At 29.2% G+C, this 11290-nt stretch overlaps 1 pseudogene; it reads left to right on the top strand.

Moving 5' to 3' along the window:
• Nucleotides 1–10388: 10388 nt before the first annotated feature.
• On the top strand, nt 10389–11281 carry LOC125849712 (ankyrin repeat-containing protein BDA1-like; annotated as a pseudogene).
• Nucleotides 11282–11290: the final 9 nt, after the last annotated feature.

The raw sequence follows: 11290 nt of genomic DNA, 5'->3' as shown, positions 1-11290 counted from the left end.
TGGGCATGCATATATGTGTCGCTCTACTCGTGTGAAGAGATCGTTTTTGATAAGTATGATTTAGTTACGATCTCAATTGAGGACAATTTAGTTATAATCAGAAATTTTGTTAATTTTTTGTTAGATTCTAGATATATTGTATGAATATTTGAGGTCATTCTGTATGCAATATATATTGAAGATATACTGAGGATGGAGACTTGCTTGAATCACAATTGACTAGACGGCATAAAAAATTATCCAATAATGATAAAACACAAAACTTTAAACTTATAACTAATTTTTCAGTGTTAAAGTTTATCATTTTCATCATTATCATAATACAATTACTTTCAAAATATAATAAATTGTGTTCTTCAATGTTAAATTTTTTCAAATATTTTTTGCATGATATAGTTGATATTCATTATCAAGGATGAATTATTTTATGAGGAAAAGTAACTTAACAATTATGATTTTATGGTAATCTATCTAATACAAGTTTTTTTCTTCTTTTTTTTACTTCTTCATCTTTTAACTTTCTCTTTAAATCTCATATGAAGATGATAAAACACATCAATTGAGGAAATATTCACAAATACATTGAAGTTGTGATATTAAAAATAAAAATTAGAAATAAACTACTTACTTTCTCTCTCAAATATAATTCAATTTGTACTCTGGTATGTATTGTTTATTTATTACATCTTATTATCTATTTTTGTCTCATAAGCATTTAAATATCTACTTTATTTGTTTATCTATATTTATATCTTATTTATAATGTATTTTGTGTATAAGAAAATTAGATCAGAAAAAATATACAAATTATGAGTGAAGATACTAAATTTTGAAGTTTGTTGCATTTTAGAGTATGGAGTTCAAAAAAAAAATTTGACAACATTTGATGCTCCTTGGTGTAATTCAAAAAAGTTTCAAAAAAATGATATTTATATATTGCACATTTTATTTTATTTTAATCCCAGCAATACTATAAAAATAGGTGAAAATACTTGCATAAAAAAATCAACAAAATTTATTATTTACACATATTTAAAGTGTCACTCTATTATTGAATAAAAATAATAACTATAAAAATACTTTTAAAGAGTATAATTTTATTTTGATCATCGATTTTCATTTTGAAATCCAAGAAATAATATATATATATATATATAGTCACGTGTTCCCGCTACAATTGTTCTTGAATTTTTAGTTTGAAAATCATTTAATTAAATATTTAAAATGGATGAAAATTGTATGATTTTTTTATTTTTATCTCTTATGATTATAAATTAATTAATTTATCTCCATTTGTTACTGCAATTGATTTTTAAGATTATTAAGGTAAATTTTAAATATGTGGGCAATCTCTTCTACTAAATCATAGGAACACAATGATTCATTTATCTTCGCTCCAAATAACAAACACTAGAAACTAATATTCTTTATTTAGTCTTAAATAAAATTATAAAAATGAAGATGGATATTCCTGTAAACTACATACTAAAGATAATGGGAAAATGGAAAATAAATAAATTAATTAAAAGATTAAAGAAATCAAAAAAATCCTAATATAATCCACTAGAAAAATCACGAAAATATACAATAGGATTTAGTTTTGGTTCTTTATACTTATTTTTAAAAAATTTAATAGGATTTACAATAGTATTAAGTATTTTATTTAACATCATCTTTTTAAATATAGTTACCACAATTAATTTAACTTTTTTTCATTTTTTAAAATCTAAATGATTATACATGTGGCTAACGTTTATGTTATTTTGAATTCTTATTTTTATCATAATTAGAATACTTATCTTTATTGATTGACATCTATTTCATTATTTTTAAAAAGTATATAATTATTTTTAAAAATAGGGTGATGTAAATGTAATGTAAAGAAAAGAAAAAACTAATTTTTAACAATGACAGTTAAAAAAATTACAGGAGATTTGTGCTTTTTTTTTTAAATAACAGATTTAATTAAAGAAAAATTAGTTGTTAATATTTTAGGAGGAATATATGTATAATCAAAATTTAGTCGATAATGTCATGATATTAAGTAGTTAATAATGTAGTAATAAACAAAAGCAAGTATATTGTACAAGTTATCAAATGATCACGTGGTTTCTTCTTCAATTTCATGGAGATTTAATTATATTGCGTTTAAGAATAGATAACAAAAAAAGTTTTTGATTAAAAAAATGAGAAATGATATATATTGAAATAGGTCATTATTATATATATGATTGATAATTCTTTATATTATCCGAGCAACGCGCGGGCACCTATACTAGTATTCAATAAAAAATACTAATGAAATCATCATATAAAATAATATTGCAAAGTTATAATGAAAATTATCATAATTTAAAAGTACTAAATCACGCTAAAATAAATTTAATAAGTATTAGTTACATTACTAAATATATAAGAAAAATTAAAATTAGATTATGTATTTTAATTGTCTAAACCAATGTACAACTAAAGAATAAATATTCAATATTATTGTCATTCTTAGTGTTGAATTGATTTTCTTTATGCATTAGTATTAATTTTATTTTAATTTAAGTTTTATTATAATTATCAACATCTATGAACTATAATCTTTATTGGACTATTCCGAATTCTAAGTTTAAAACTTGAAATAATTTATTAAAAGATAAAAACTATGAAATAGCATAAGAAATATTTTAAAATTATATCAAAGTAAATATTTTTATGTATAAAATAAAATTTTAAAATTACATATATAGTGTCGGGTTGGTTTGGTCTCGGGTTGATTTTTTTAAGTTAAAACCAAACCAAGTCAAACCAAACCACTAGTCGGTTTTTTTTTTCGGTTTGACTCGATTTTCGGTTTGATTTTGTACACCTCTACTTTGACTTATATATCGAGTGAGTTGTATAATCATGTCACATGATTACCAAAATTACAAACAACTAAAAGAATAATGTACAAAGTCGTTCCATATGTTTTAACACTTTGGGATATAACTTCCGTAGATCAATAACTAAACCTTATACTTTTGCCTTAGTTCAAGCCTCAAGGTCCAACGGGCTGACTATGGTTGATCTTATAAGTCGCAATTTAAAATGAGCTTAATAAATCCTAATCTACTAGAAAGCTGAGTTGAGTTGGGTTGGCCTTAAAGGTTAAAATCCATTTTGACGACTCTAGTTTCCTATTTAAAAAATCAATGACATGGAATAAAACGTCGTGATCTTTAGACTTGAAAAGGAAAAACAAAATATAGCAATTTCCTTGATACTCATTGTTCTAATATTACAAAATTAAATAATTGAAGAGTACTAATGTGACACTTCTTTTTAGCCATCCTTTTCTATAAGTTTCTCCTATGTATCTTACTGTAATATAATAACATTAAATGATTCAATAATGACGGAATGATCTGAGAGACCCTTTGTACTTGGTTCTGTTTATCAATTGGATCCTCTTATTCACCAGTTTGCCAAATGAACACTTAAATTCGACGAAACACATTATTTTAAACCCTTTTTTACCTGATTACAAAATTAAATAATTGAAGAGTACTAATGTGACACTTCATTAGCTATTAGGGTTACTTGAAGATCAATTCCATTTATTTTGAATCGATAAATTCAAATATCAAAGAAATTTCAAATTAAAAAAAGTTTGTTTGTGAATAATCCAAAAAATATAATAGATCTTGAAAATTTTATATAAGAACATAAAAATGAAGAATGGATTAACCAGAGGTATATTTTTAGGTAACTAACTTTTTTATATATAAAAAAATTATGATAATAGTGACAGTGATGGAGGGTGTTCATCGAAGAAGACGATGAAAAAAGAAAATAGAATGAGGTGGGTACTAAAACAGAAGAAAGAATGGTGGATGAGTGGGTGAGTAGTCAACTGAAGAAGAAGAAAAGAGAAGGGGTGGGTGGGGCTGAAGAAGAAGAAGAAGAAATGATTTGTATTTTTTTTAAAAATATTACTATTATTTTCTTGTGTAATTTAATATTTTAAAAATAAAAATCTTGTAGTCATTTGCTGCAAAATGTGTGTAATCATGCAATTATCCAACTCAACCATTTTTATGCCACATAAGTTTAGTCAATTGTAAGAGGAGTTCAAAAAATAGAGTTTCATCGAGTTTAAGTACTCATTTGACAAAGTAATGAGTTAAAGGGTCTAACTGACGGATGGAGTTAAGTATAGGGGTCTCCTAGGTCTTTCCGCCTTCAATAATTAATACTCCACTCTCTTTATACCTTAGTAACAGAAGAAGCTTAAAAATGTCAATATTTCCGGTCCCTTCCACTTCGGATAAAATTGGTACGATATGAGAGAAGATTATCATGTTAATTAAAAAAAACTTTTCTTATTTCATTAAAAACACCAAAATTATTTTAAAATCTGGGAACAACACAGAAGAAGGTGGACATTTAATTTGAAGTGAAATATTAGAAAACTAAAAAACTATCAACTCAAACATTTAAAAATTTTACTCACATATCTCCATCACATTAAAAAAAAATTCATCCACCAACCAAACATTAAAAAATAGTTTCCAGAAAATATTTTCTACTTACCAACCAAATATGAGAAAACAAGTTAGAAATTCACTTGTTTTCCAAGAAAACATTTTCTAGAAAAACATTTTCCGTGAAAAATATTTTCCTTCATACCAAACACACCCATAGTGGAAATAATAAATTTTGTTGAGGAAGAATACAATATTCTAAAAAAAATACAAATTGACTGTGAAAGAAATAGAAATACAAGATTCTGAAAGAAAAAATAGCATATATAGTGGAAATAATACAATTTGTTGAGAAAGGATACAATATTCTAAAAAAAATACAAATTGACTGTGAAAGAAATATGATACATTTGTGCTTAAGAAATACAAATTCATTTGACATACCTATTGAAATAACTACAAACTAAAAAAGAAATACAATGTCTTAATAAAAACACAAATGTTGGGTAAAAGAAAGACAATTGACAAACAAAAATCAATATGAATACAATTTTTGCAACCTTCTTTTTAAGTCTCTCTATCTTCTTTTTCTTCGTATGTTATGTTCCTTTTTATGATATTTTGTTCACCAAACTCAAATTCGAATCTGTTTTCACTTGTGCATTAGTAAAACTCTGCCTCATCATCCAAATTTTTTTTATAATTACCTAAAAAATTAAATAATTAAATTACAATCTGAAAAACACCTAATAATAAAAAAGAATACAATATGAAAAATGGTAGAGAAAAATGATTTCTTAGATTTAAACAATCTGTATAAAAGGTTGGACATTTTTTGATTGAATTCTAAGATTTCTTAAAACAGTGGATGAATTTCGATTTAAACAAAACAAAGTTTTTTTTTATTTTTATTTTTATTATTATTATTATTATTATTATTTAGCAAAATGTCACAATCTTAATGAAAATTCAAAGCCATAATTGTGTCATAGAGAGTCTAGAGAATTTCATTGCTACTTCAAAAAGATCATGTATAAAAACTAATACACTCAGTTCCTCAATTGTCAAAATAAAGATAAAGGCTTCACTTCTACTTTTCACCACCTCCGCTTACAATGTGTCCTTTGTTCAATTCCACGGCTAATGATGTGTTCGACAACATCATCCCCTTTGATTTTTGCTCGATCTGTTGACAGTCTTGAAGCGGGTGATACAAGGCAAGGTTTAAGTTACATGAGGAGAGGGAATAAAGGAAAAAATTCTATGACAGAGAAAGTATAGAATGTGAGTAAAAAATTTAAAGAGAGAAAAGTGAGTAGCGAAGTTTTTTCTTCTTTTTTTTCACCCGGTAATGGAGTAAAAAAAAAGGGGACCAATTTGAGAAAAAAAGGAAGTAAATAATAATATACATTATATTTGATAAAATATTGACATATTGACATTTTTAATAATTATTTTAAAGTAAAGATATTTGTAATAATTATGTAAGGGATTTTGACTAGTTTGCTAATTTTTAATAATCATTTTCGGGATTTATCGAAAAAAATAATAATAAAAAAAAATTGTTGAAATTGTTGAATTTAAGGTTATTATATTTATTTGTGAATTTTTGGCGTTAATTTTATATTTTTTTTCCATATTTTTCCTATTTTTTTATTAGTCAAATACTCATTTTCGGGATTTACCCAAAAAAATAAAAATTTAAATTTTTTTGTTGAAAACTGGTCGGGTAGTTTATTTAAAAGGGGGGGGGGGGTATATCTAGACCTTTTCGAATAGTTTAGGGGGTATATTTGACCCTTTTCCAATGCCACGTGGTAATGTAAAAATGACGTGACAATTCCATTTGGAGCTTAACGCCCATAAGGGCATATCTAGACAAAAAGTTGGACGGCGAGGGCACGAGTGAACCAAACTTTAAACGGGGGTATATCTAGACCTTTTTGAATAATTTAGGGGTATATTTGACCATTTTCCCTTTATTAAATAACAACGAAAGATTGAAAGGTGAGAGGAATTATACAGGACCAAAGGTCTTTAATAAATATTAATTGGGGAAATAGTGGTTTTAGTCCATGTATTACTGCATAATTTCAGTTTTTAGTGTGTGTGTTAATTGACTATGCGTAACCTCGTGTTAATTGACTATGCGTAACCTCTCGCTAATTGAAAGAACTAGAAAAAGTTAGAATTTGGAATAGTCATTTTTGGAAAGAATATAAAAATCTGGAAAATGTGTTAAGTATGTTAAGTTGAGTTTTTGGTCAACTTCAAACAACCATAACTCCTAGCTCAGGATGAGTTAGGTGTTCTTCCAGATACCGTAGGAAAGATCGTGGAGTTATCTTTCCAACGCCACCAAATTTGCGCGATTCCGAGTTCGTATGAGTGAGATATGCCCATTGGAAGTTGAGTTGTTTGGATTAGGAAAGTCCAATCCGGATTTTTAAAGGGTAGCTTGGTCTTTTCCTTGCCCAATAATTTTATTTCGTTTTTGGTAATTAAGTTAGGGTCTAATCTGAATTAGATCAGTTATGCTTTTACCAAAATACGCTAGGGCTTGGAGAAAAGAGGAGAAAAGAGAAGAAAAGTTCATAGTTCGTCGAGTTCTTAGAGATTTTCGTGTGGATTTCGCCAAGGGTTAATCCCTACAAGGTATGTGAGATTTTCATAGCGTTGGGTTCGTTCACCTACACACCAAACATGTTTAGTTCAGCAAGATTCATTCTAAAAAGGTTGAAAGTTTGATGTTCTTGATATGTATTCTTGAATTTGTTTTTGTTCTTGAATTGGGCTGAATTGAGAAGTTTTTTGAGATCTTTACGTCAAGTTTTAGAGTTGTTTTGAGTTAGGTTCATGGGTACATATGCTGGGTATCGAAATCTAAAGAAGAATTGAGAAAAATAGTCGAGTTTAGGCGAATTGGGACTGGAAAACGATGAAGTAAAAAGGTCGGGTGAATCTGGGCAGTGGGATCGCATCGCGGACCTGCTCCTCAGATTTGAGAAAAATCTCTTCGCGGAGCGGAGCAGTCACGGACCGTTCTGCCTCAAAAGTTATTTTCGAGACCAAATAATTAAATACATCTCTGCGTCACGAACCTGCTTTCAGACAGTGATTTCTTGATCTTTTCTCACATTTAGCTATCTAAAAACACTCATAAACATCATAAGATCTTTCCCATCATAAATCACAATCCTTGAATCCATAAATTCAATTCTAGGAAAGTTAAGAGTCAACTAGAAGTTAAGAATCAAGTCAAGAGAAGTTCATAAAGTTTTTCAAAAGTCTTTTACAAACGTTTTAATTTTGTCTTAAGACTTAAGTTTTAAGTTAAGCAAAGAGTAAAGAGTTGAGTTCATTTCTTCAAAGATTATACAGGAACTAAGTATTCCCAAGAGTTTAAAATGTTTTCACATTTGAACAAGAAAGGGAAACACCGATTTCCAAAAGAGCTTTTAAGCTAAGCTTTGAGTAATTATCTCAAATCAAAGACAGAGTGTTGTTTTTACAAACACATGAGCTAAGTACATTTTGAGAGTAGTATTGAGCACCGATATGGGGATGCGAGTTCATAATAACTCAAGTCTCCATAAACCATGTAGTCATCATGGGTAGTAAATGACCATACTTTTTAGATGATTCCGTAAGTGTTTTTTAGCATAGACTAGTGGATCCACTTAGTTAAGGCATTCTATATGACGACAAAGTATAGGACAATTCTGGTAGCGTGGGCAAGACGTTGTATTATCACTTAGGCTCATAATGGTGGTTGTCGGTTAGAGAAACTCCCACATAAATTATATTACTTTATACATGAGTAAAGTTGAGTTTGTTATTGCAGTTCTTTAACGAACTGAGTTGCTTTCTACTGTTTTAAAAGCTTTCTATATATTACATGTGTTTTATTGCTTTATATTGAGTTAAGTTGTTCATGAGTTGAGTAAAGCCAAGGTAAGTGTTTCTTTCAGATTCTTTTCAAGCTTATGTTATGTTTAGTGTTCCACTTGCATACTCGTACATTCAATGTACTGAACATTCAATGTACTGATGTCTTTTGGCCTGCATCTTATTATGATGCAGACACAGGTGACCAGGATCATCATCCAGTGCCTCGTTGATCCAGTCGAGCATTCAGAGTCAGTTGGTGAGCCTCCTTGCTTTCCGGAGGGCTCCTTTGTTAGCATTTGCTTTTGTTTTGTTATTTCATTTGTTAGGATGATCAGGGGTCTTGTCCCGACATCTATCTCAGTTGTTCTAGAGGCTTCATAGATAATCAGATGTTAGTTCTTTAGTCTATTCATTTTCATTATCTTATGTTGAGACTTGAGTTTGCCTAATTGGCTAGTTGAATGTTTTCTTTATAAAATTCTAAGTTTTTATGAGTTATTTTTGATAAGTTACGTTTTTCGCTGAGTAAGTAAGCCAGACCAAGGGTTCGCTTGGGGCCATCAATGGTCCTTGAGTGCCAGTACCCCAGGGTGTAGGTTCGGGGCGTGACACTATGTTCATTTAACCTTTTAATTATTTGAAGTGTGCACTTTTGGTCCTGAGAGTTAACAAAAATCAACTATTTAACAAAAATATATAGTTATTTGAAAATATATAAAATAGAAGAGTTGGTGATTCTCAATGCTTGAAGCATTATGTATTGGGTAGACCTACGGGTACCAAATGTGGATTTCAGCACAATTAATTACTTAGAAATTTACTAAACATTCGACAATAAATTATATGCCAAACTCATAAGAAACTTTGTAAAAGATGTTCAACAATGACCGGTAAAAACAAAATCCAAAAAAAAGTTAGGCAGTCAATTAGTAGGGCATAATGGTGTACTATTTACAAACTTATATTTGGTAAGCCAAAATTATACAGTCCAACTATTCGTTAAGATTAAATAATGGCAAATCCTATAATTAGAAAAAAAGAAATTTATGGAAATTATTTTATAATTGAACTTAATGGAAACTTACTTTCCATAATTGAATATACAGATTTTGTAATTAGAAAAAGGAAATTTATAATCCAAATTCTAGAAGGATTAGAGAAACCCTTAGTTTATACTTACATATATAACTGTTATACTTGGCGATTCAAACAAACATTCCATTAGTATTGTTGGTATACTTATATATAGAACTTCGGTGCATCAAAAATCGAATTTTTATTTTGTACTACCGAATATTGTATTGACATTGACCCCTTTCATAATTAAAATGAGAGAAATATTTCTTTTCTTCTTAATATAGTGTGAGTTGTAGCACTATCTAGAAGGCACATATCTCTATTACTCATCTTGGATCCAATTGAAGAAATTTTATTTATCTTTATAAAATAAAAGTACATCATAAGAGATAAGATAACTAGCAACATTGCAAGAAAACTTAAGTCTTTAATCTGATTAATATGGACACATGTTCATTTTTTAATTGGACATTTTTATAATTAATACTTAGTATAGAGATAGATATATTTGACCATTTTCTGTTAATTTAAGGTGGATAGTAGTCCTAAAAAAGGGAAGATACAATATGGGGAATAAAACAACATATAAAGTGAAAAAAAGAGGTAACCAGGATTTTGTATATTGTTACTGAGTTTTTGTGTGAAAGGAACTTTATTTTTTTTTGTACACAGTTAGAAATACGAAATGCAAGTGAGAAATACTAGACCAACAACATACCAAGTGAAATTCATAAGTGGGGTCTGAGGCATTACTTTTACCTTGTAGTAGTAGAAAGGTTGTCTGCGAGTATCACATTTCAAAGCAGTATGAAAAAGGAAATACAGAAGCAAAGAAGAGGAAGCACATAGCAAGTGAAATTCACAAGTGGGGTCCGAGGCATTACTTTTACCTTGTAGTAGTAAAGAGGTTGTTCACACAAGATATGCAAGTCAATTAAGTCCGCTCTTTTCTCTTTCTTATCCTAGAAAAGAGATAGATTTTTGGAATTCAGAGGTGAAACAGCTAAAAGGTTTCATAATTCGTTAGTAGATCTAATAGACAGAAGGCTGTGGGAGGCTGCTCAAACAGGAGATGTTCATCACTTGCAAAGCTTGATCAAAGAAGATCCTCTTTTGCTAAGGGCAGTTTCATTAGCAGGTAATGAGTCTCCTCTGCATATTGTTGTTTGAGTTGCCATCTTGAGTTTGCTAAGGAGATCATTCACCTGAGACCAAAATACGCTGGAGAATTAAACCAGGATGGTTTCAGCCCTTTGCATATTGCCTCAGCAAATGGAGATATAGAGATTGTGAAGGAGATCTTGAATGTTGACAGTAATCTATGCCTCCTAAAAGGAAAGGATAGAAGAATTCCACTTCACTATGCAGTAATCAAAGGCAGAGAACATGTCATGAAGGAGCTACTTGTGGTTTCTCCAGACTCAGCAGAAGAAGTGACTGCTTGTGGTGAGACTTGCCTTCATTTAGCTGTCAAGAATTATCAGTTTGAAGCATTCAAATTTTTACTTGACAACCTCAAGGATTTAAACAAGTATGGTCTTTTAAACAAGAAGGATATCCAAGGAAACACTGTTTTGCATCTTGCTGTCTCAACTAAGCAATATGAGGCAAGTATCTTCATTATGCCTCTTTTGATCTTATCCTCTTGATTTTTAACTTACAATTTAGAAATGATTCATTCAGGTTGTTGATATGTTACTCGGCGAGAATGTTGTTTCTAAGGGAACAATTGAGGTGAATTCTTTGAACAAGAAAGGCCTTACACCTTTGGAGGTACTATTAGAGGAATCTGAAGATACAGATATTGAGGAAATTCTTAGAGCATCTGGTGCTTTATCTGCTGAAAACTTGCAATCTCTGCAACAACA

Source organism: Solanum stenotomum, unplaced genomic scaffold (assembly GCF_019186545.1).
Source record: "Solanum stenotomum isolate F172 unplaced genomic scaffold, ASM1918654v1 scaffold10015, whole genome shotgun sequence".
Taxonomy (NCBI): domain Eukaryota; kingdom Viridiplantae; phylum Streptophyta; class Magnoliopsida; order Solanales; family Solanaceae; genus Solanum; species Solanum stenotomum.
The sequence above is the reverse complement of the archived record's forward strand: the minus strand, read 5'-3'. Positions and strand labels throughout refer to the sequence as shown.